The 26045-nt window shown below is 38.8% G+C and overlaps 1 pseudogene across 1 annotated transcript in view; it reads right to left on the minus strand.

Annotated features, from left to right (window-relative positions):
• Positions 1-13820: 13820 nt before the first annotated feature.
• LOC149192338 (uncharacterized) overlaps positions 13821-26045 on the minus strand; it is a 70549-nt pseudogene continuing 58324 nt past the window's right edge. The window contains exon 2 of the transcript XR_016254346.1: positions 13821-16514. The product of XR_016254346.1 is annotated as an uncharacterized LOC149192338 (transcript). The remainder of the gene's footprint in view (positions 16515-26045) is intronic.

Raw genomic sequence — 26045 nt, forward strand, 5'->3', positions numbered from 1 at the left:
ATTATGTTTGTCTCTAAATTTCCTTTAGGCTTAAAATTGACACCTTTGTGTCAATACTTTTCAAAAGGGAAGAGGTGAAAGGTCGTGGTCTTTGTGAGGTCAGTGGGATTTGGTGATGTGCTATATGCAACTAGTCAACTGACACTTCTGCAGCAAATATTGCAACTAACACTTTTGCAACAAATATTGATCTCCGAGTTGTGTTTTAGAAACTATACATTTTGCAAGGTGAAACTCAGTTTTCTATGGGATTCAATTTCCGATTTTGTAGGCTCCTAGTCTATCATTTGTGATTCAAATATCCAATAATCAGAAAGTTCGTTTGCATGTTAAAATGTCACAGTGAATTCAGTTTTCTAAAGAACATTGAATCTTTTGATTGATGATACTTAAGTTATTCCAGGCAATTCATCCGTAGCCTGGGCCTCTTTTTCTAACCCGACTGGGTTAATGCTGGCTTGGCCGAGCTGGCCGAGTTGTTAGACAACTCGGCTAGCTCGGTATTAACCCGGCCGACCGAACCAAATCCAAGGCCGAGTCAATTTTTTTTGGCCTGGCTCGGACCAACTCGACCGAGTCGGTTTCGAGCCGACCGGTTTTGAAAATGGTGCTTTGATGCAAGGATTGCATTATCCTCCTCCTCCTTGGGCTTCGACCCACAGCTGCTGCTTCCATCAAGTTTAACCTTGACTAAGTCTCTCCTCAGCTCCTCTTGTTTTAGATCTGCCCACATCTCATCCCAATTCGGCAAGGCTGCTTCTCTACCCAGGATACTCTGGACAAAGACTTGCCACTCATCTGAGACAGAATTGAGAACCAGTCTAACCAACTCTGAATCTTCAGGTGTATGCCCCACAGCAGACAATTCATCCAGGTCTCCTTAAACTTCGTGAGGAATGGATCCACGCGCTCCCCCTTCTGCATCTGAGCAAATCTCAGCTTCTGCTCCAAGTATATCTTCCGCTGCTCGGAAGATCCCTGATATAACGTAGACAAAGCGTCCCACATCTCCTCAGCAGCCCCTTTGCTAGCAATGTGACAAACCACATAATCCTTTACCCCGTCAAGGATCATTCTTTTCGCCATCTCAACTCAGTACTTCTTCAACGGATCTGCATCTATAGGTACAGACACCACGCTATCGACATATGTCTTGAGGGCATGCTCATCTATAAGGAAGGACATTCTGGCCTTCCAAACGACGTAGTTGGATGCCCCATCCAACCTATTCTGATCCCTCAAGCCACTGGTTCCCATTTCTGCCACAAATGTCGAAAATCTCCGCTCTCCTCTGCGCTGCTGCTAGGCTAGCCTACGCACTCCCTGCTGGAGCTAGTAAAATTGTTGCCCCTTGCTACTGCTCAGCACTAGAGAATTTGAATTCCTTGGCTAGGAATTCTCTAAGGAAGAAATGTTGATTTCTAGTAGCATCGGATGTGCTCCAGCCTCCAACTTTCAAAATTTGCAGGGAGGCTTAGACACATGCAGTCTCCAATACCCAGAAATCGTTTCGGGAAATTCCACCCGAAGATAGTTTTATTAAAATAATTAATTATTTTTAATGGGACCCTAAGTCTAAACTTAGGAAATCTAAACTATGGGTGTACCTTCTCGAAGAAGACGAGGATCAAGCCAAAATGATCTAAGCCATTGATTAGAAGTTAATCTGGGTCGTTGGTTGTCCAACAGAAAGATATAAGAGGCTTGAGGGGCACTTGGAGAACACACCCATAGAGAAGATCAGAAGTTCGATTTTCTAAACCAGAGTAGCTGTCGGAGAAATTTTCGATAGTGATCTTTTGCAGAGGGGCAGGGATAGTATCTGAAGGGAGATCTTTCCCAGTCAAGGAATACTCAACAAAGAAGGCAGAGAGAGATCCAGTCGAGGCAGTGCAAAGCCAAAGAGGTTGATGCTGAGCTACGCAGGGCCACGCAGAGTCAGTGTAGGATGACGCAGAGGCAGCGCAGAAGCCTTGAGGGAGTCTGGAATTTGCTGGAGGGTTCGATTTCTGTCGCTGGAAGCCAGGGTGTGAGACCGAGAGAACGGAAATCAGAATCTCAGAGGCAAATCGATCAGCCGAGAAGAGTGATGCAGATCCTAGACAGTGTGATGCTGGGCTGATGCAGACACCGCGCAAAGGCAGCCAAGGGTTTTTCATTAAAGGTTTGATCAGCCAGGACTTCCAGTGATAGTGTGAGTTAATCTCACAAATCTCTCTATCAGTAATATTCTCTATAACAGGATTGTCGGGAAGGCATCTAGAGATTGAATTCAGAAATTACTACTACATAATAATAAAACCCTCAAAGCTGCTGCACCGGTTTTTCCCACATTGGGTTTTTCTGAGGACATTTGTCCAAAAATAATTGTGTAGATGTGTTGTATCTCTTTCCTGTTAAGTTTCTTGTTTCTGCTTATAATTTAAATGGTGTAGACTGCAGTGTATTAATTTCGATATTTACTGTAGGAAAGAGTAAGTAACTTGATTCAGAAATTAACAAGTAGGAGAAACTTAATCAGTTGCTATAGTAGAAATTTGGGCATCCAAATTTTCACATGGTGTCAGAGCTACAAGTGAAACAAGAGAACAGTGCCAGAAGAGCCCAACGTTGACGGAGGAAGGGAGTTCATAATTCCTGCAGAGGCAGCAATTCGAATCCCCTGAGGGTTTGCACAGTCAGGCCAGGAGGGAAATATTTTCGTAGTAAATCTCTCTCTGAGTGAGTCGACAGAGAGGTAGGATTTCCAGATCGAAATCTGTCAGTGGCAGAGGGAGTAGCGCAACAAAAGCTTCAGCGAAGACAGGTTTCTGGTGGGACGTAGTTTTCTGCAGGCAGTTGCTAGGCAAAAAGACGTCAAAAGGAAGGAAGAAGAGACACTTGAGGGATATTCTTCCTCAAAGAATTCCTAGCCTGGGAATTCGAATTCTCATTCGCTGAGCAGCAGCAAGGGGCAGCAGATCTACTGACTCCAACAGGGAGTGCTAGGCTAGCCCAGCAACAGTGCAGAGGAGAGAGGAGGTCATTCGTCATTTTTGCAAAGATGGCCACAGATGGGCAGGATCTATGGAAGAGCAGCAAATTAGATCCAGTTGCTACAGATTTCTCACATGGATCAGTGTCCTTGCTACGGGAGCCCAACATAATCAGTAGCTGGAGGATCATTGTGTTAGCAGACACATCTAGTCATTCAAATGATAGTTGCATAGCTAGTTGCAGTCAATTTCCGGAAGACAGCTGCAGTGACAGTGACACAGGCAGTGTGAATTGCCCAGTTACAGTATACAGGTGTAGTTTTAGCTAGGAGATTCCCAACGCAGAGCTTTGCAGTCCAGTGTCCAGTGCAAGAGAACCGTGTGAGTTGCCAGAAGGGAATAGAGAGATTTCCCATAGGGAGATCGAGACTCAAAAGGAGTCTAGTTTCAAAGGGAACAACCCTATGGAAGCTAGTAATTCTGGATCTGGGGAGATCAGACTCATTATTGCAGTAGTTGCAGCAGTAGAGCAGTAGCAGCCGCAGTATGAGTATATCATATTTCGCCATGTTGGCAGCCATACCTCTAGGACAGAGGTGGGGTGATTTAGAGTTGTAGTTCGAAAGGACTGCAGATGGGCAAGATCCTTGAGGAGCCCACCTCTCGGATCAATTCCTTGCTACAGGAGCCCAGATCAGAAGTAGCAGGATGGACCAATGTCAGTTGGTGCAGAGGAGTGTCGAAGTGACAGTTGCAGTGGCTAGTAACGTCAGTCTGAGCAACGCAAAGCAGAGTTGGTAGCAGTGCAGATGGCACAGAGCAGAGGTCAGCAGCAATGCAGAGGCTTCAAAAGGTCAACACATATACTAGTAGCAGTCAAAACTCCAACAAAGAGATGCATCATATTGAACACCAGTTCAGTAACTTGGGATGCTTTTCTGTTGTTGATGCAATAATAGCAGTAGTTGGAGAAAGTTGCAATGCAGATGCAGTTGGCAGTGCCAGTGCCAGCAGCACGATGGATGCGGAATTAAGAGGGAATTGCAATACAGATGCATTGTTGACAAGGGCAAGGTCAACAACAGTACAGATGCAGCATTTGCGCAGTAGTTGGTGGATAGGATGTCAGACATCAGCAGCACAGAAGGAGATGTTACAGAACAGAGTGATGCTTCAGTAGGGTGCATTGCTAGAGCACATTCCTCGCTAAGAGGGAGTGTTGATTTCTGGTAGCATCGGAAGTACTCTAAGTTTCAAAATTTGCAGGGAGGTTTAGACACATGCATTCTCCAATACCTAGAAATCATTTTGGGAAATTCCACCCAGAGATAGTTTTATTGAAATAATTAATTATTTTTAATGGGACCCTAAGTCTAAACTTAGGAAATTAAAATAATTAATGGGTATTAATCTAAACTATGGGTGTAACTTCTAGAAGAAGACGAGGATCAAGCCAAAATGATCTAAGCCATTGATTAGAAGTTAATTTGGGTCGTTGGTTGTCCAACAGAAAGATATAAGAAGAGGCTTGAGGGGCACTTGGAGAACACACACAGCGAAAAGATCAGAGGTTCGACTTTCTAAAGCAGAGCAGCTGCGCAAAGATTTTCAATAGTGATCTTTTGCAGAGAGGGGTAGGGATAGTATCCAAAGGGAGATCTTTCCCGGTCGGAGAATACTCAGCAATGAAGGCAGAGAGAGATCCAGTAGAGGCGGCACAGAGCTAGAGAGGCTGACGCAGGGCCACGCAAAGGCAGTGTATGCTGACACAGAGGTAATGCAGAAGCCTTGACAGAGTCTGAAATTTGCTAGAGGGTTTGATTTCTGTAGCTGGAAGCCAGGGTGTGAGACCAAATGAGCAGAAGTCAAAACCTTAGAGGCAAATCAATTTGCCGGGAAGAGTGACGCAGATCCTAGAGAGTGTGACGTTGGGCTGATGAAAACACTGTGTAGAGGCAGCCAAGGGCTATTCATTCAAGGGTTGGATCAACGAGGACTTCCAATGATAGTGTGAGTTAATCTCACACATCTCTCTGTTAGTAATATTCTCTGTAACTGGATTGTCGGGAAGGCATCCAGAGATTGTATTCAGAAATTACTACTGCATAATAATAAAACCCTCAAATTTGTTGCACTGGTTTTCCCGCGTTGCGTTTTTCCGGGGACGTTTGTCCAAAAATAACTGTGTACATATGTTTGGGCAACCAAATTTTCACAAGAAATTCCCTCAACTGTGCTTCTCTTCTCTCTTCTGACGATTTTCTGCCCAACTAACTGCCTGCAGAAAAATCTGCGTCCCACCAGCTTCTCCTCACACTGAGGATTCAGTGCTGCTCCCTCTGCCCTGGCAAAAATTCGAACTAGGAGTCCTTCTCTCCGTTGACTCACTCGGAGAGAGACTGCCTCGAAATTTCACCCCTCCAGCGAAGAACTTCCCAAACCCTTTGGTGTTTCGAACTGTCTTCTGCTCAGCGTTGGGTTCTCTAGCACTGCTCTTCTTGTTCCACCTGCAGCTTTGATACCATGTGAAAATTCCTCAACCGGAATCCCTACTGCAGCAACTGATGATATTACACCTATTTGTTAAATTCCTTTAAACAAATTACTTGCAGTTTCCTACGGAAAGTATCGTAATACATACACTACAGCCTTCACTCAACTAAAATATATGCGGAAACAAGGGACTGAGCAAGAAAGAAAATACAACACAATTGACACTGTTATTTTTGAACAAATGTCCCCGAAAAAACCAAATGCGGGAAAACTGGTGCAACAGATCTAAGGGTTTACTATTATTAAGCAGTAGCAAATTCTAAATACATCTCTGAATACCTCTCGGGTTATTTAGTTACAGAGAGAAATACTAGCAGAAAGATTTGTGAGGTTAGCTTACATAATCACTGGGAAAATCCCGATTGATCCAGATACTGAATGAAGTGCCTTTGGTAGGCCCTATGCTGCCTCAGCGCAATCCTCACGCAGTCTTTGCGTCAACCTCTCTAGGCACTATGTCACCTAGTCTGTTGATCATTTGCTGCCTAAAGTCTCTGCTCTCAACCTCCCGGTCTCACACACCAGCTCCCGGCTTCTGAAACTGACTCTCCTCAGCAAAATCTCGGACTATCTCTCACCCTTTGCATTGCCTCTGTGTGGCCCTGCGTCAACCTCTGCATCTGGGCCGCTGGATCACTCTCTACCTCTCTCTGTTGATGATTCTCTAGCTGAGAAAATATCTCTCTTTGGAAGCTATCCCTGCCCCTCAACTGCAAGAAATCTCCTCGATAAAAACTTCCTCCTAAGAACTTCTCACTTCAAAAATTTGATCTCTTGATCTCTTGGTGTGTTTTCCAAATGACCCTCAAGCTTCCTTAAACAATCTTCTCGTTGGCATTCAATGGCCCAGATTAAAAGCTAATCAATGGCTAAGATCATTTTAGCTTGATCCTTGTCTTCTTCTAGAAGTTAAACCCACAATTAGATTTATACCCATTAATAATTTTAATTTCCTATGTTTAGATTTAGGGTCCCATTAAAAAATATTAATTATTTTAATAAAATCATTTCTGGGTGGAGTTTCTTAAAACGCTTTTTGGGTTCTTTGGAATACATGTGCCCAAGCCTCCCTGCAAAATTTGAGGCCTAGAGCACATTCGATGCTACCCCAAATCAACATTTCTACTTGGTCCGCGTGAATCAAGTGATGAGGATGTTGTTGGAAAATGCACCTTGGAAGGGGTGACCAAAGAAGCCAAAATCTTACTCAAGGTGCTTCATCCAGGCCCTTGGATGATGATATTGGTGACTATTTATATATTGAAAAAGGGAAATGGAAGGTTAGTGGCCATCCTTATGATTAGGACCCTATCTATGACACCAAGAATGACATCAATAGGGGCCCTTTCTTGCCTTGCCTTCCTTATGATCCTGGGGATATATCTAAGTCATTAGTGGATCCTTTCCTCATCCCTTTTCAGGTAATCATTGATGATTGTAAGCTTTCTCCCCCTTCTAAAGATGGCCTTGAGGAAAAGCAATTCATTAGATGTATCACTTCTTCCCAGCCATGTTTTGAAGATAATGAGCACATAATGTTTGCCCCCATCAAGAGTGATCATCTTACTGAGCAACATGCTTGTTGTATCTCCCCGTGTCATCAATCCCCTTTTCCTTCCCATCATGACCTTATGGTAACCAAGAAGCATGACATCATTAAAAAGGATCATGATGAGAATGATATGCTTGAGGTTGATCTTCATCGGAAATTCATGAGCTTGATCATTGATATCTCTATCTTTTGGCTAAAAGAAAGAATCCAATGGAGTAGGTTGCATCCCTTTCTTTCTTCTTCATCCATGATCTCCCATATGTAATCACCTTATTTTTCCACCCTCTCACCCTTGTGACCCTCCATATGATTCTCCTCGCTCTTGGATTTGTTGCATGAGTAACCATTGGGGCAAATGTCATTATATTGATATAATGATATCTTGGTTGCATTGGCTTTATGATTAATCATTACACCTATCATTTGTATATCACTTGCGTGTTAGAGTAGGATGCATTGCATATCGGTTTTTGCATTAGAATTTAATATCATATTATGTTATCATGCTAGATTAGGTGCATGTAGATTAGATTTGCATTCTAGAATATATTTTATTTCCTGTTGATTTTATGGACTAGCAATGGCATGGGTAATCAAAGGATGCCATCAAAACATGCTGCCCTGTTTACTTTGTATATGATGTGCAGGTTATAGGTCTGCGGTCCTAAGAGATTGTTGGTGTTCTCATGACCTCTCGTTCGAGTACATGGTTTGTGCACTCTACTGAGAGCTCATATCCCAGTTGGAGCCAAATGTTACCCACCACCAGTGGGTGACCCCTATAGGAATAATTTTCTACTAGATTTGTCTTTAGTTGGTAGCCATCAGTGGGTGACCCCTATAGGAATAATTTTCTCCTAGATTTGTCTTCAGCTGGCAGCCATTAGCACCTTGCAACCACCTGATAGCTCGGTGTGCTACTGTTCTCTTTGACCAAATATTGTGTCTCCTATTGCTCTTGATTGTCTTCTGTTGTCTATTGCATTTACTATTCTATCTACAATTACTGGATATTGCATTGGAAGATTGAATTCTTTTGAAAGATTGCTAATTCAGGAAGGCAACTCGGCTAAAAGTGATTGTTATAGCATAGAACAATGGAAATTTACCACTTGTGTTTGGCTATCTTTTCTTGATATCATTTGCATTATTGTTTACTGTTGAAGACTTTCCATGTGTAATTGCTTAATAATGAATGTGATGCAAGATATTCTAATAATAAATTATTGGAAGTAATTACCTATTAATGGAAATCTAGATAATTCAACAATATAAATGGAGGGCAGCCTTATTTACTTATTCATCATCATTCTTTATCAAGTTTTTCTTTCTTTGGAAGTGTGCACTAGCTCTTTGTCTCTTTTCTACTTTGCCACTATGTGATTCTATGGTGTGAATTGCTCTTGGAGGAGGATTTTTGCTTGAAGTGAGTTTCTTGGGATTGATTGAAGAGATTCTTGTGGAGATTTTGTAAGTTTATTGCTCATTTTCTATATTTTGCATGATATATTGTGTAAACTAGGGTTTCCACATGTGCCATGGTTAAAATTGCTGCATTTCTCTTGAAAATCTCGATTCCTTATGACATGCAAGAATGTTTTCCTTGAATCCCTCAAGAAAACTTTTAGTTGTGCATCTCTTGAATTTAAAATCTCTCCGTTAAAGAAGCTGCTCAGGTTTGTAAAAAGAGGCTTTAGCCCTCTCACCCTCTTCATCAAGGCCACCCCTAACAAATTTTCCCAAGGTAATAATCAAGGCACTAGTCTAGGTGGTGGTGATCAATCTCTACAGTTTAACTATTTTCTCTCTCTTCTCTCAAATTCTAGATATCTAGGGTTAGGGTTTTTTTAAATATTGCTAAAAAGTAATTTCGCTTGATGTGTTATTTCCCTTTAGATAAAAATTGCATTAAATAATTGAGAAAAAGAAAAACCAGACATTTATTGCATTGTAAAACCCTATCTATAGGGTTGACATCATCATTAAAAACCTATTTCTAGGGTTGATATCTAGAAAAATCTCGTTATCTGCCTCTACCAAAACATGCAAGTCTTCATTGTCCAATGCAGTGTTGCAGGAAGCGCCCCCCCCCCCCCCCGGATCCTAGGCCGGAATCGCGTCCCGTACGGAAGCGTTCCGGAAGCGCGATTCCATTTTTTCCGAAGCGCGATTCCAAAATTTTAATGCGCTTCCTGGTTTTTGAGAATGCGGATTGCAATGGAGACAGTTCTGTTATGTATTACAGTGACTCAATGTTATTCCTATCACAGTTTCGATGCTACCTTGTTATTCCTATCACAGTTTCGATGCTACCTTGATTTCGATGCTATTACAGTGATCACACTTCGGTGATATTACAGTGATCACACTTCAGTGCAGTGATGCAGTCACAGAAACTCGAATTATCTCTGAAATAAAATTTGGGTACCACAGTAAGGTAATGCAGATTAAAGGTTTTGTGCTACCACAGTCTTGGTGCCTCAAGAGTCAACAGTAAGAACAGTCATCAATAGATTTTGGTATAACTACAGTGATACAAATTTGGTATCACAACAGTGAGAAAGTTTTCATCACAATAAGAAGATCTTGGTACCTAACACAGTCTCAATGATAAGGGTTCGGTGAGAAGGTTTCACTGTCAAAGTCTTGACGCATAACAATGATATTACAAGGATAAGGACTTTGCATCACATACATAGAAATTCGATCAAGGCACTTCAGAGTTTCGATGATATTATGTAATGCTTAAATCAAAATTTTCCCATTTAATTTTACAATTGAATTGCTAAATTCATGTAATGCCCAAAACAGAATATAATATCCAAATTAAATTTCGAATTTGTTCTAAAATTTACTAACTACAATTTAAGCAAGAAATTTATCAATTTTAATGCACAGACGCCTACAGTTGCTCACTTGCTAGATAAATCATAATATGCTCTATGTTTTATGTTTTATAATATGCTTAAATGTTTTATGTTTTATAATATGCTTAAAAATTTGATGTATGTTTGTAATAGCTAGAATATAGATGATTGTTGTACATACTAGTAACTACAATGGAATCATGGATGCCATATCTATCTTGATTTATGCAAAAATATGCATGTTTTCATGTCTTCTACAATTAATTTGGTATTTGGGATGTTTGTTTTGAGTATAAATGCAAAAAAATATAAAAAATATATATATATATAGCAGACGCTTCCGCGGACGCTTTGCTTCCTAGATTTTTGGAAAATGACGCTTCCGCGCTCCGCGCTTCCGCTTCGCTCCCGCTTCGTGCAACATTGGTCCAATGGGTCTGGCTTCAGATCTTGCCTCTGTAATCGACTATCCTTGCCAGATTCTATCCCTCTTATGAATATCTTAGCCCAGGTTTCTCGCTCCATTCTTGAATGAGTATTACCACAAGGTCCAATGCAACAATAACATTTCCAGCCTGAAGTCCCTTTTTGATAATAAGGAGCTTCATACTTAGTTCCTGGACTTCAGGATCTGCACCAGTTAACTCCATAAAATCTGGTAGTCTTATTTAAGCTAGCGCATCTGGTTCTTCTGTAGCCCATCTTGATCTTTTCTTACCACTACATTCACCTTCAATTGCTACTCCTCCCTCCTCGGGCATAATGTCCTATTTGCTGCACCTCCTTTCATCAGAGCTTCCACCACCGTAATGTCTCCAAGTTTCCTCTCCACAATTGTGCCGGTTTGCTGCTTCATTACACAATTCTGAAGCATCTGCACTCTCTAAATCTCCTTTTCCATTATTGACATTTCTGAAACAGTTTTTAATCTTTGTGGGTGTTTCCAATGCATGAGGTGCAGCTTGATTGAAGGATAGGCAGTTTCCCATATACTGGCTATGTCTTCACTCTTAGAATGATAGTTATGTTACTGTTTTTCTGAACCATCATCCAAATGGGACGGATATTCTTCCATGCTTTTTCATGTCAGTCATAGCTTTTGGAACTGTGATGCTGCATATTTCAGTCAATGGCATCTAATTAATGAGAAAATCAAATTTTTTCCAATATCAGCAAGCAGAAAATATAAGATGTGAACCAGTCTTGTCTGATAAAAGATTGGGTGTGCACAGACTTTTTCTAGTCAAATGAAAAATCATTGCACTCTGGCTCAAAGCCGCTGAAAAATATAACACTGAAAACAAACTTTCCCTGTGATATAAATCCAAACTTTCAACAACCCAACAATAGTGCTATGAGAATAAAAGGGAGGAGACAAAAGGGACAGGGGGGAAATGACCAATACAAAACAATTACAAACATCCTTATATTAGAACAGAATTAAGCAATACTAAAGCTCTGCCCTGTTTTATCCTTTAGAGTCTTTGGCTAACCAGAAATAAACTGATTTTCAAGAACAAAACCATCCCTATTCGTCAAGCAGCCTACAAGATAAGAATTTCTTTCAAGGAAGCTGGAAATCTCCCTCAATAAAAGCCCAAAAGGTCATCAGAGAATTCACATAAATCAGATGATTTCTTTGGGTCACTTCAATGGGGGCTAGCCAAGGAACCCCAGGTATCTGTGCTGCAGGGGTTCTCCTTTTTCTCAATTCTCGTAATTATTTCCACTGGAAATTATGTGCTGGCCATGCTTCCAAATTCCAATAATAGATTTGAATTCTATGCTCTTTGGCTGCTTTTAAAACAAGCAGTAGACAGAGGATTGGAGAAGCTCAAAGTCTTGCGAGATTCCAAAATGATCATAGATTGGGCCAACATGAACTGTAGAATCCAAAATATAGACTAATCTCCTATTCTGAGCAGAGTTCAGAGGGAATAAGTCCATTTTTAGAACTCTTTTTTAGCCACATCTACAGAGAATAAGTTCCAATGCTGATAAGCTGTCAAAAGATGCCCTTTCATTGCAGGAAATCACTCTCATTGAGCAGGAATTTAAAGACAATGTGCACATCTCAGAACTGACAAAGTCATCTTTTAATTATTTCTGATATTGAGGGCCAGACTAAAGACACAGGTCAACATTTTTCTGATATTTACAGAATCTCTGAAGGCTGTTTGTAACAGAAGATTGTACTTATAGAACTGTAAAGGGCTACCTGTTTGTTCTATTATGCTTAATGATGGCAGAAGACTGTAACTATGTCAAACAAGATTCTTGAAGGGAGGCTTATAGCTTACCACTTTTGGGCTGTAGCTGTTTGGCCAATTCTATGTATATTCTGGTATATGCTTTTATTTAGAAAACAAAAGGAACAAGATCTGCCGCTCATAAGTCTCTCAAATAGTTGTACAAACACTTATTAACTATGATAAAAAAAGGGGGTGACTAACAAAAATTTGCATGCATAATGTGCCTAAGTTATTAACCTAAGTTTTCAGGAATTTCTCTTGGAAAACCAAATAAACAGCAGAATAAGAATAATTGCAAGCAAAACAATTGGATCAATCATTCTGAAAAAAAAATCCAATGAACTAGGTCAACCATCAAACTTAGATTCAATCAATCAATAAAATGGTTTACTCAAAATAGAAACCTAATACTTTTGGCAATGCCTTGTGGCTAAATGAAAAACTTTAATTGTATGAGATGTGATCCTAAAAATCTACACCAAATCTGCTAAAATTTTGATATGTTAGCCTAATATCTCCTCCTAGCAAATCATTTTTCATTGAATGTGAATTTGTCTAGAAAAAGCTATGGATGCGTGATCACCATTCCTAAAAGTGCCAATCCAAGAATCTACTTGTTATAACACCACTTGGTATGAACCAAGTTATCTAAAACAGCCAGAGAAGAACTATGCCAAATATAGGTGAGAGGCACAGCTCCAACGATGATGAGTTGCACAACCCCAGAGAAATAAGAAAATAAGTCTAAATAACCCATATAGATAACAGTTCGAAAGAATCACAGCATTTGTGTGACTAATAATGTATACTAATTTATCAGTGATTAATTTGGCCAACCTACATGATTCATGTATTAGGTTCAGCTCAAAACAGCATATTCTTCTAACTCTACAGTAAACAATAAGATAAAATTATCTTTGGTGAAAAAATTTCTTAAAACAAAGCATTTTGAGGCCCGGGTGAACACTTAAGTCACATGACAAGTGGACAGAGGTCATAGAGGACACATGGATACAAGCATCCAACACATGACTCGTCAACCCCAGAAATAGGACACATCACACAGGAGACATGTTTGGACTCTCAAAAAGATGATGAGATTCACATTGTAACCATTATGCATTTCAAGAAACTGGCCAATTATCTCAGTCTACAAAATAGGATCAACATATTATTCATAAGTAGCACCGATATTCACCTTCAAGAAGAGAGAATAAAAAGGGAATGAAAAGGCAATGGACAGCTAAGTGCCAAGACACTCAATGTTGTAATTCCAGAAACACATTCAACATGATCCAAAGCAACTCTGTGCTAATATTATAACTGCAGAAACATTGGAACAACTTTGTTGGTAAGTTGTGTAGTTACAAGATGTATTGAAAGGAACTGGAGGAATCTTTCAAAACACTGCCAAATATCTGGCCTTCATCAATAACCTTAGATGTCATTTTCTCTAGTACCTCAAAGATTTTGCTAAATTTCCAATAGTACAAAGTGTGCATCCTGGTTGAACTAAATCACCGCTTTCTTATCAATATTTTGCTCGCAAAAATTCAGAAGTAGACAATGAAGGTAATTTACTTTGTAAAAATTCAATCAAAGATTAATTACTTCTGTTTGATATAGATGCTCAAATTTTAGTCTTAGAATGAAATATTATATATCCCTGAAATGTTCTCATGTCACAGCACCATTTCAGATAAAAATCTTTCGTATTCCAATTCCACAGCTTTCTTCTCATATCCAGAAGGAAAAAAGTTAGAAGGCCATGGAGTAGTACCCAAACCTCTCAATAATGAAGCTTGTAATGTTGACTGGAATATGCACTGCCCGATGGAACTGATGGAGGTGCATAGTGCTGATATGTAGAAATCCTGGATTGGTTTGGAGAAAAATGGCTCATGGCATCAGCTGAATGGAAATTTAATTTTGACGTCGCGGAATCATGGACATTGCCTAGCAATGGTTGAGATCTAGGCGGCCCATGCATGCCACTAGATGATTCTGCTGAATGGAGTGGCATCTCATATAGATCATATGTACGATATGAAGTAGCTGGCAGACTGTTGAAAGTACCTCCTTGCAAAGGATTGACACTATGGTGTGGCATGCCAGAACCATTGTTATTAGAATAAAGATTATAAGGAGATGATGATACAGGCCTAGTTGAAGGATTCCATGATATCTGTGCATAATCACCCTTGCTTATATCTGGTCCTATTCCAGCACTTCCCTTTACTGTGTGTTCCAAACCTCCAGCTAACCATGACCGATAATTGTCACTAAGACCCAGTGGTTGAGTGGACTGTCTTGGAATCCCAGACCCACTCGTTTCCAAAGAAACCTTATTTATCTCTGATCCTATTCCATCTTTCCCACTTTCTGGGTGTTGCAAGCCTCCAGTTAACCATGACGTATAATTGTCTGTAAGACCCAGAGATTCAGTGGACTGCCATGGAAACCCAGACCCACTCTTTTCAATAGATACCTTCCTTATCTCAGGTCCTATTCCAGTATTTACCTTCTCTGGGCGTTCCAAGCCTCCAGGTAACCATTTCATATAATTGTCTGTAAGCCCCAGTGGTTGAGTGGACTGTCTTGGAGGCCCAGACACACTCTTTTCCACAGACACTTTCCCAGGTACTATTCCAGGATTTACACTTTCTGGGTGTTCCAAGCCTCCAGCTAACCATGCCATATAACTGTCTGTAAAACCTATTGGTTGAGAGGACTGAATTGGAATGTCAGACCCCCTCTTTTCTGTCGATACCCTCATTACCTCAGGTCCTATTCGAGCATTTCCATTTTGTGGGTGTTCCAGTCCTCCAGCTTGAGCTAAAGATGACATATAAATGCCGGTGGGACTCAGTGGTTGAATGGACTGTCTTGGAAACCCAGACCCACTCTTCCCCATAGATGCTGCCAATTTCCCTGTTCCATGTTCAAACTTCAAAGCATAAATCATGGTCATTCGTGATATCCACTTTTGTGCCCTGCGATGGTACCTTCTCTAGACTTTTCTTCCTCACTGGACAAAAGGCTAGCAAATGACCTTCCTGCCCACAAAATCTACAAATAGAAATTTTGGCGGTGCCTTTAATGTTTGCCAATTCCAACAGTTGAGCCCGTTTGAGTTCATTGCTTCCTTCTTCTACAGGCACAAGCAATTTTTCAACCATAGTACAAGCCTTCTCCAGAGCAGTCTCATCATCTGCCTCTACGATAACGTGCAAGTCTTCATCATCTGATGGGTCTGGCTTTGGATCTTTCCTCTCTGATCCTTCCCTTCTGGATCCTCTCCCTCTTAGTAGTATCTTAGCCCCAGATTCTTGCTCCATTCTTTTCAGGTTATTACCACGGGGCCCTATGATAAGCCCAATGAAGTTGTACCCAGGGTATTCCTTAACAGGTACGTAAATTTTTTCGTGTGGCTTTTTTTTGTCTGGATTTTTTTTGCGTGGCTTAACAATGACAATTTTCTTAGAATCTGCAGGTGGCCTTAAGGCAGTGATTTTTGCATTCAACCTTGCAATTATCATATCTCTTTCCCGTATGAGCTTTTCTCTGGCTCTAACCTCCCTTGTATTGATTCTCATCCCCAAATTATTATATATAGGCTCTGGGGAGGGAGATCTTTTCCCATTGCTTGACTCAACAATAGCATTTCCAGTCCGAAGTCTCCAGTTGATCATGTAGAGCTTCAGCTTTAGTTCCTGCACTTCAGGATCTACAACAAACTCCTTCATAAAATCTAGAAGTTTGCTTTGCCCTAGCATTGACATTTTTGGTTCCTCTGTATCCCATCTTGATCTCTTCTTCTTACCACTTAACCCCATCACCTCTGGGAGTTTTGTTTGCCCTAGCATTGAAATTTTATGTTCTTCTGTAGCCCATCTTGATTTCTTCTTCTTACTACTACATTCACCTTCATTTGTTACTACTCCCTCTTCGGGCATAGAATTCCATCTGCTGCGCCTTTTTTTACCAGAGCTTCCACCACTTTCATGCATCTGAGTTTCCTGTCCATAATTTTGCCGGTTTGCTGCTTCATCAGAGGACAATAAAGAGCCTGCACTCTCTAAAACTCCTTTTCCATTAATGACATTTTCTGCCTTTGCTTTACTTGACGATGTTTCCAATGCATGAGGTGAAGCTTGATTGAAGGATGGGCATTTGTCCTGCAGACTGGCAATGTCTTCACTCTCATCAGAATAACTGCTCTGTTGCTGCTTTTCTGAACCATCATCTGAATGGGAAGGACTTATTCCTCCATCTTCGTCCATTTCAGTCATAGCTTTTGGAACTGTGGTGCTCCCTATTTCAGTCAAAGGAATGAGGAAATCAAAATTTATCCAAAATGAGCAAGCAGAAAATATAATAAAAGAAAGAAAGTATTAAATGCAAGCAACAGTCACGTCTGATAAAAGATTGGGTGCACACAGACATCTTCAAGTTTAGTAAAAAAGCATTGGACTTGGACTCAAAGTCACTAAAAAATATAATGGCAAAAAAGAATTTTACCTGTTATATAAATCCAAACTTTCAACAACCCAACAATAGTGCAGTGGGAACCAAAAGGAGTCAACAGAGATGGGAGGAAATGATCAATGCAAAACAATTACAAACATCCTCATATGTAGAACAGGATTAAGCAATATTAAAACTCCGCACTGTTTTGCACTTTGGGGTTGTCCGCTAACCATAAATAAAACAAATTTAATGGAAAAAATCATCCCAATTTTTCAAGCAGCCCACAAGATAAGTATTTATTTTCAAGGAAGCTGGAAACCTCCCTCAATAAAAGCCCAACGGGTCATCAGAGAAGTTCACATAAATCAGGAGTTTGCTTGGGTTACTTTGATAAGGATAGACAAGGAACCCCAGATATCTGTGTTGCAGGAGCTCTCCTTTTTCTCAATTCTCATCACTATTCCACTGGAAATTATATGCTGGCGATGCTTCCAATGATAGAGCTGAATTTTATAGTCAATTGATGCTTTTAAAACATTCAGTAGACAGAGGTTTGGAAAACCTCCAACTCTTGGGACATTCCAAAATAATGATAGATTAGGCCAACAGGAACTGTAGAATCCAAAATATAGCCTCATCTCCTATTATGAGCAGGGTCACAGAGGCAATAAGTCAGTTTTTGGAACACTCTTTTAGCCACATCTAAAGAATTAAATTTCAAGGCTAATAAGCTGTCAAAAGATTATAATTTTTCTGATGTTCACAGAATCTCTTAAAGTTGTTTGTAACAGAAGATTGATCTTATTGAGATGTAAAGCTTTATCCTACTTGTTCTTTTTTGCTTAATGATGGTGGAAGCCTGTAACCATGTTGATCAGGACTGTGTGTAGAGGCTTATGGCTACCTCTTTTTGGCTGTAGGATTTAGGCTAAGTCTATGTATATTCTGATTTCTTTTTTCTTTGGCAAAAAATAAAAACAGGATTAGGCACTGATACGTCTCTCATGCAGCTGTACAAACACGTATTAACTTTGATCAAAAAAGGGGTATGACTAACTTAAAGTTTACATGCATAATGTACCTATGTTATGGACATAAGTTTCCAGGAATTTCTCTCGGAAAAGAAGAATAACTGCAAGCAGGACAAATGGATCAATCAATAAAATGCTTATCTTATGACACCCTGAAATATATTTCCAGTGAATTAGGGCAATTTAGTTTTGATCAATCAATTAAAAGTTTTACCCAAATTATAGACACCTAATATTTTTGACAATTCTTGACAACTAGATAAAAACCTAAATTGTATGGAATCTACACAAATTCTGCTAAAATTTTGATATGTTAGCCTGATTTCTGCTCCTTCCAGCAGATCAGGTTACACTGAATTTAGATTTGTCTGGAAAATATTTTGGATGTGTGAACAAACAAAGGATTTTGAGGCCCTGATGAAAACCATAGAGTTTTATGCCTATTTATCTGATCTCTGATGAAAGAATTGCAAATCTTCCTTTTGGTTATAACTTTTGTGATCACTGAATTAACCCAAGATTCCAAATTCATATATCTGAAATATATTGTGTGCTCATATCAGCTACTGTTTCTTAATTGATCCATGTTAAGACAAAAGAATGGATGCATGTTGGAACTACTCAAAATGAAAGAAAAAACTTTCAGAAGTTTGAGGGTGCATTACCTCTACAAATGTAGAATGCAAAAATATAATAGATCAATTGTAGAACAAAAGAATCCCCTTGAGTTTTCAGCAATTGTTGATAAAACAAGGGCATTGTTTGTGAAAATTTAATATACAATAAACATCCTGCAGACCCAAACATAAAATCTAAATAGAAAACTTATACACACCTAAAAATCATATCCAATCATTCCTATGTAGGAAGTAGACAAAATAATGAAAACTTCTTTATCAAGTAAAACATTATCCATTACCAGAAGCTAATTCAGCTTAAGTTTGGACTCTGAAAAAGAAGGTGGTGAGATCCCTATTGTAACTACTATGTTTTTTAAGAACTGACCATTTGAGGTTACTAAACAAGATCAGTATATTACTGATAAGAAGCATGGATACTCACCAAAAAGGAGAGATAATAAGAGGGAACATGTTATGAACATAATTATGTAAAAGTAATAAATATAGATAATAAGTAATAATCACAATAAAATGTAATTAAAATAATAATTAGTTAAGCAAAGAGGCATGTCTCTACAGACATGGCCGTTCGTGAAAGGGTACATACCTGGCTATATATCAATGTTGCACTAATCATTATCGGGATTAATTCGGCGCAGGGAAAAAATAGGAAAAAATCGTTTGGTACAAAATATTCATTTTTTTTCAATTTTTTTAATATCTAAACCATCTACAACATAAAATAAATACATTGACACATAAATATGATAAAAGAACTAATATATAAGATGTTTAATATCATTTCTAGTGCTAAAATCACACATAACAGTGAATCATGTCCTGAATAGTAAGTCCTGACTCCTGAGTCCCAACTCAGCCTCAAAATATCAACAAAAAATATAACAATGTATCTCATGAGTCATAATGTCAGAAACAATGAAATGAACAAAATAACTAAAGTCTAATACTATTGATTTCCTCTGCCCCTCTTACGAGAAAATGCCATAGCTTTCCCTTTCCCTTTAGATGTAGATGTTGGTGCTTGTGGAGTTGGCAGTGGAGTCTGCTATGCTCTAGACGCTGAAAAACTAGAAGTAGGAGCTATAGGAGGTAGACCACGTCCTCTACTAGTGGCAGGTGTAGCCCGGGCAGGTGGTGTCACCTCCTCCTCCTGTTGCTCCAACTCCTCCTCCTCCTCCTCCCCCTCCACTACATCCTACACTAACCAATCATCAGCAGACTCCATGAGAGGCCTCTCAGCCTCAACCCTCCATGCAGCAATGGTGTCAATCCCATCCAATGAGATGGCCTCCATATCAGGTGTCCTCTCAAGTTGCCTCACCCACAATCGAAGACTGTAGTAGACACAGACCATGTCATTAAGTCGCTAAGACTCCAACCTGTACAAAGATCATGAAATAATAATTATAAAAAAAATATTGTTTAATGAATTCAAAAATTTATTTGGAAATTTGCAATATTATAAATTTTTAAGTGTTAACCTATTGCGCTTCTTGTTGTGTATTTTTTCAAATACACTCCAGTTGCGCTCACATCCTGAGGAGCTACATGTTTGGCTGAGGATTCGAATGGAAAGCTTTTGCAGAAGGGATACCCTGGCACCATACATTCTCCACCATGTATCTACAATAAAATTACAAATAAAATTTTAAATAAACATAAGAAAAGAAATGGAATTTGAAGAGACAATGAAATTTGAAACAAACTAAAAAATACCTGGCATTTTAATCGTCCTATCAGTCACAACCATGTCAAAGCCAAATGTGCCACCTGCCATCCTATATGTCTCAATTTCTTTAGAGATTTTTGTACGTTCTGCTGGAGATCGCACCATCCTCTGGACACAGGATAAGAATCCATCCATGATCTCAGCATCAAATACGAACCTACATGCGTAAGAAAATACAGGGTTCAGGAAAATCCCAACAGCATGAATGGGACGATGGATGTGTTGTTCCATCGTTCATCAATCACTCCCCATAGGAGGAGTTGTTTCTGAAACCCCTCATCTCCCTTATCATCATAGTAGGCCCGAATGGATTCTTTGGCCCTATCCATGGCCTCATACAAATAGCCCATTGCGAGCTTCTCACCATCAACTAACCAAAAACCTTTACCAAAGGTTCAATAACGGCGCACACCTCCTGCACTCCCGCCCAGAAGTCTTCCTAGTATGAAACTAGTCTGCATATGGCCTCTTCCTCTGGTTTGCGGCTCATTGGCAAAGCACGTCACTCCTCTGAAAGAAACATTCTCTTTACGTCCCACATAGAATTCAAGAGGGATTGAAGACATATGAAACTGGTGGCAAACCGTGTAATGGCGGGGCGCACCAACTCTTTGTTGTTGGTGAATCTTCTCGTCAAGTTAAGCACAAATGTATGATTATATATAAATTTTGTAATGCTTTTGGATGACTCAACAATATCTTTGACAAAGGGAATTTTCCCTATGTCCTCCAACATCAAACAATACAGTGTGCAGCACAAGGTGTCCAAAATACAGTAGGATGCCTGTCCATAAGCACCTATCAGAAGCAACATAATTTGCAGCATTGTCCATTATGACTTGGACAACATTTTCTGCACCCACCTCCAAAATAAACACATCCAGCAAATCACATAAAGTTCTTGCATCTTTGATTTGTGCAGATGCATCAACAGATTTGATAAACATAGTCCCCTTGGGACAACTAACCAAGAAGTTTATAAGGGTTCTCCCCTTTTGGTCAGTCCAACCATCTGACATCACAGTGCATCCTGTTTGTGCCCATGATCCCCTAAAATCCTCCAATCTTTTGGTGCAGTCAAGCTTTTCATTTTGAAGAATTCGGCCTCTCATGTCATGATAAGAAGGGATTTTGTACCCTGGGCCAACAGTTGCAATAGCATCAACAGCAGGCTGGAAAAATGGATTATTCCTTACAATGCTGAAAGGAATATCACTCCAAAGGAGAAATTTTGCCAGCAACTTGTCAGCTTGTTCTTTCTCAGTTTTTTTTAGCATTGAACTGATAGATGGCTGTGAACCAGGTGTGGTTCGAGGAACACACCTGGTTGGTTGATGCTGCAGTAGAACCACTGCCACTTCCTTGTTCAACTGACTTTTTTAGTTGCCTCTTCATTTCTGCTTTGGCCTCTCTATTGTGGTCTAAAGTTTCCAATGCTTTCATGGCTCTTCAAATGAGTTCAGGATTTGTCTTTGTACAAGGCCCTACATCAAATCCAAGGATTTGTGCAAGGTGATACTTCAATCTATACACCCCCCCGGACATATGGTGCCCACACAACTTGCAAGACAAGTTCATTCTATCATTCAGAGCATCAGGTTCACCAAATTCTCAGAAAGGGTCCAATTTCCTTGGCATGTTTGATTTTGAACTTTGAAATTGAAAACTTCAATGGTGTTTCGACGAACCTATGGGAAAATAAGGATTACAATTTAGTATTTACAAGTTACAAACTTACAATTTAGTATTTTACTATTTACATTGTACAAAAACTATAAAAAAATTACATACAATTTAAGAAACCCCATTCCAAACCCAACCAAAAATACTAAAAAAATACATTGGACAAAAGTGAAAAACCCCATTCCAAACCCAACCAAAAAAAAACTAAAAAAAAAATACATTGGACAAATGTCAAAAACCCCATTCCAAACCCAACCAAAAACATAGAAAAAAACAAAAACCAAGTCACAAAACAATGAAAACACAAAACGTTGGTGCCCATACCAGTTTTATGGAGATAATGTGTCTCCTCGAGTCCTCCTTAGCTCACTCTTCAATTTTCTCCTCCAGTTAGTTGTTTTAGCTCCAAAATCTCCAAGTCTCCAAACCCCAGCGCACCCTCTGTTGTCCAAATGGAAAAAAGAAAAAAATCGTGTTTTTCCTAATAAACACACGTTGCCTGATGGGCCCACGCTTTTTACCGAAAAAATTGCGATTTTTTCGAAAAAAAAAACGGCTAAAAAAAAATTTTGCGATTAAATCGCCCGATTTAATCGTTTTTTTTTTTTTAAATCACGATTAAAGATTTTTTCCCAATTAGTGCAACACTGCTATATATACAGAACCCTCACTCTCAACTGTAACATCATTCTTATTCATACATTTTAATATATATATATTTTCTTGTATCTCAAGAGTCAATGGAAATCTTTATATTCCAAGTCTTCCAGAATATTTAACCTATTTGGTATCGGAGCCACGTTGGCAGATCCCGACCTTTGGCCATCAACTTGTCGTCGCAACTAAAGCGTTTCGCTACACGAGTTGGAGTTTCTCCATTTTTGGTCAGGCCCTTGGCCACTTGCAAAAAAAAAATCCAAAAATTCAAAAAAAAAAAAAAAAAAAAACAAATTTATATATATATATAAAATATAAAATAAAAAAACAGAGAGAATATTAAAAAAATTAACTATAAAAGAATTATAAAAAAAATAAAAATAAAACCAATAAAAAAACATTATATAAATGTATAATTTGAAAAAAAAGCAAAACAACAAACGCTGATAACTACAGTTGACATTGCCAACACTGACCGCCACTGGATCAACCCTTACCTAGCCAACCATCCATCCGCACGACAGACCACCGACTGGCCAACATAGCCCAGGGGCCAGTGTTCTCACACCGCCATGGAAGTCAAAACTTCTCCAGCCACTGTTGTCCATAGCTGCACGTTGCTACCTCGCACAGCTACTATAAAGTTGCACGATCGACGTGTCCAACAACGAACTTGTTTTTCCCTAAGTTGTCGTTTCTTATCGTTTTATCTCAATTTTCCGACTAAAGAATTTGTGCCCAGTTCATAGATACTAAGTCGTATCGAAGTGTGATGCTTGTGCAAGGTCACGACTTTTGCTCAAAGGGCGCGTCCATTCGAAAAAACAATACAATCATTGACCTGTATAACCTGCAATTAATTCAATGATTTGTCCGGTTCGAACTATCCTAATTAAAATATAAAGAGCTGCATCAATTCCATGGATTGGAGAATTGAAACAGTCTTCATTCTCACTATCATTCCACATTATCTCGAGGGTTTCGTTGTGTGGTTAGCAAAATCTAAGAAGCATTGTAACAGTCACTGCAACTCCACAACGCATTCGTACATTCGCGTAAACTCTCGTGCAGTGATTCGGGGTATCAGTACCATTCATACAGTGCCTCTCCATTCAGTTAGAGTTGGAGCCATAAAAAAAATTATAAAAAGGTGGTTTAGAAACAGTGACTTAATAAAAAAATATTATTTAAAGTAACTAAAAATTCTAAAAAAAAAAGGAAAAAATAAAGACATTTTAATATTGAAGTAAAAAGGTGAAGAGGTAACCTTAAAAAGTATTATTAAAAGTTTTAATTAAAAACAAAAACAAAAAATCAAGTTATAAAATTATTGAAAAGATATATAGAGTAAGCAAAGATCAAGTTATATATATTGGAGAAGTGGTTCTTCCATAGGAGGAATATATCAGTGTCGCTGACAAAAAAATTACGGACAAGCAAAAATAGAATCTGGTTCGGTAATAAAGGAAGGAAGATTTCTAGAAACCTCACATAATTATGCTTCAGTGCTATTTAGAATTAAAGGGTCTATTGTGAGAAATGGTGTCACTTGCTATCTCACCTGTTGAAGATAGAAATTATATGACGCCTAAAATCGCAAACCAATTAGTGATTCCGGAGTCAAATATAATCGAAAAATTAGACCTTTTTGGCAACAAAAAATATGACATAACCATTTACAGTTAAAATTGAGGATTATACATTTATATCACAATTCTCAGTTCAACCCTATGAAGCAATCAAGGTGACATTATTTTGGGTTCACCCTGGATGGAAACTCTAGGATCCTTCATCTTAAATACGAAAATGAAGTTTGTAAAATTTTCCTATAGGAAGAAGAAAATAACACTCCAGCATGTTACACTGAAGCCAAATCCAGTAACACCAGAAGACATACAAGATATTTCAAAAATAATTTTTCAAGAAGGTAAAAAAGTACTACAAAAATGCAAAAGAGAAATTGACAAGATCACCATTGACAAAAATGAAGAAGTTTCTCGACTTAAAGACCATAGTGAAAAATTACTGAAGCAAATTAAGAAGCTTAAGAAAGACAAGAAATAATTAGAAAACAAGGTACAACAACTTATCGAGAAGGGAGCATCAAATGTAGAAATTCAAGTTGACGAAAAAACAACAAATACTGATCCAATGAATGTCGCAACTCAAGAAGAGGACAAACTAGTTGAAGTAAAGATGTACTCAGAAGTTGTAGTGCCAGCAACAAAAGATTCAAGTGAAGATCCAGAAATTAACCATTCAACTTCCATAACTAAAGGAAATCAGGTACTTCAAATAAATCAAGAAAACGACACAAACAAGATAAGGGAAAATCAAATCACTAGAATTCCTTATCAACATCTGAATCACGAGAGTAGACAACTCAATCAAGCTACATATTTAGAACAGAAACAACAAACTGATGTTCCGAAGACTACTAATGTCAGTACAATTTAGTCTTGTGTGTTGATTTTTGGTAGCATCGGATGTGCTCTAAGTCTCAAATTTTGCAGGGAGGCTTGAGCACATATATTCCAAAGAACTCAGAAAGCGTTTTGGGAAATTCCACCCAAAAACAATTTTATTAAAATAACTAATTATTTTTAATGGGACCCTAAGTCTAAACTTAGGAAAATAAAATAATTAATGGGTATTAATCTAATTGTGGGTGTAACTTCTAGAAGAAGACAAGGATCAAGCAAAAATGATCTTAGCCATTGATTAGCTTCTAATCTGGGTCGTTGAATGTCAACGAGGAGATTATTTAAGGAGGCTTGAGGGTCATTTGGAAAGACACACAGAAGGAGTTCAGAGAATCGATTTTCTGAAGCAGAGCAACTGCCGGGAGATTTTCGATAGTGAGCTTTTGCAGTGAGGGGTAGGGATAGTTGGGTTGGAGTATCTTCTCCAAGACAAGGATCAGCGGCAGAGAGGCAGAGAGACCAGGAGGAGGCAGTGCAGACCCAGGAGGGGTTGACGCTCGGCCAGAAAGGCCGACGCAGAGCCAGAAGGGCTCACGCAGAAGCGTCACAGTCTTCCAGTGCAGATGTAACGAATAAAATATATAAATAATATAAATATAATGTAAAAGATAATAATCATAAATAATAGTTAGTTAAGTAGTAATTAGGTTGAAGAGGCATGTCTAATTGAGACATGACTCTTCATGAAGAGACACTTGCTTGGTATATAAGCAAGCCTCTCATTTTCATTTGTAATTCATCATCATTCATTCTTATTCATATATTTAATATATAATATTTATATCTTCATGGATATCTTGATATTCCAAGTATTCTGGAGTAATTAATCTTAAGAAGGAACTTTGTTCGCTTCATTTGGTATTAGAGCCATGTTTGGTTGATCACCAAGCCTTTGGCTATCAACCTATCATCAACTTTGTTGCTGTCATAATTGAAGCGTTTCACCACACATTGGGAGATTCTCCATTTTTTAGGTCTTTGGCCATTTGCTACTATTTAAAAAATAATAATAATAATAATAAAGAATAAAAAAGAAGGGTATATAAAAAAAAAAGAGGAGGAAAGGAAATAATATATTCTGAACAAACAAACAAACAAAAGTGAAATATATATATATATATATATAAAAGTTTTACATTATTGATAAAATGT

The sequence above is a fragment of the Pinus tabuliformis genome, chromosome 2_2 (assembly GCF_031772625.1).
Source record: "Pinus tabuliformis cultivar Carrire ecotype Pingquan chromosome 2_2, CPIR1, whole genome shotgun sequence".
In the NCBI taxonomy this organism is placed as follows: domain Eukaryota; kingdom Viridiplantae; phylum Streptophyta; class Pinopsida; order Pinales; family Pinaceae; genus Pinus; species Pinus tabuliformis.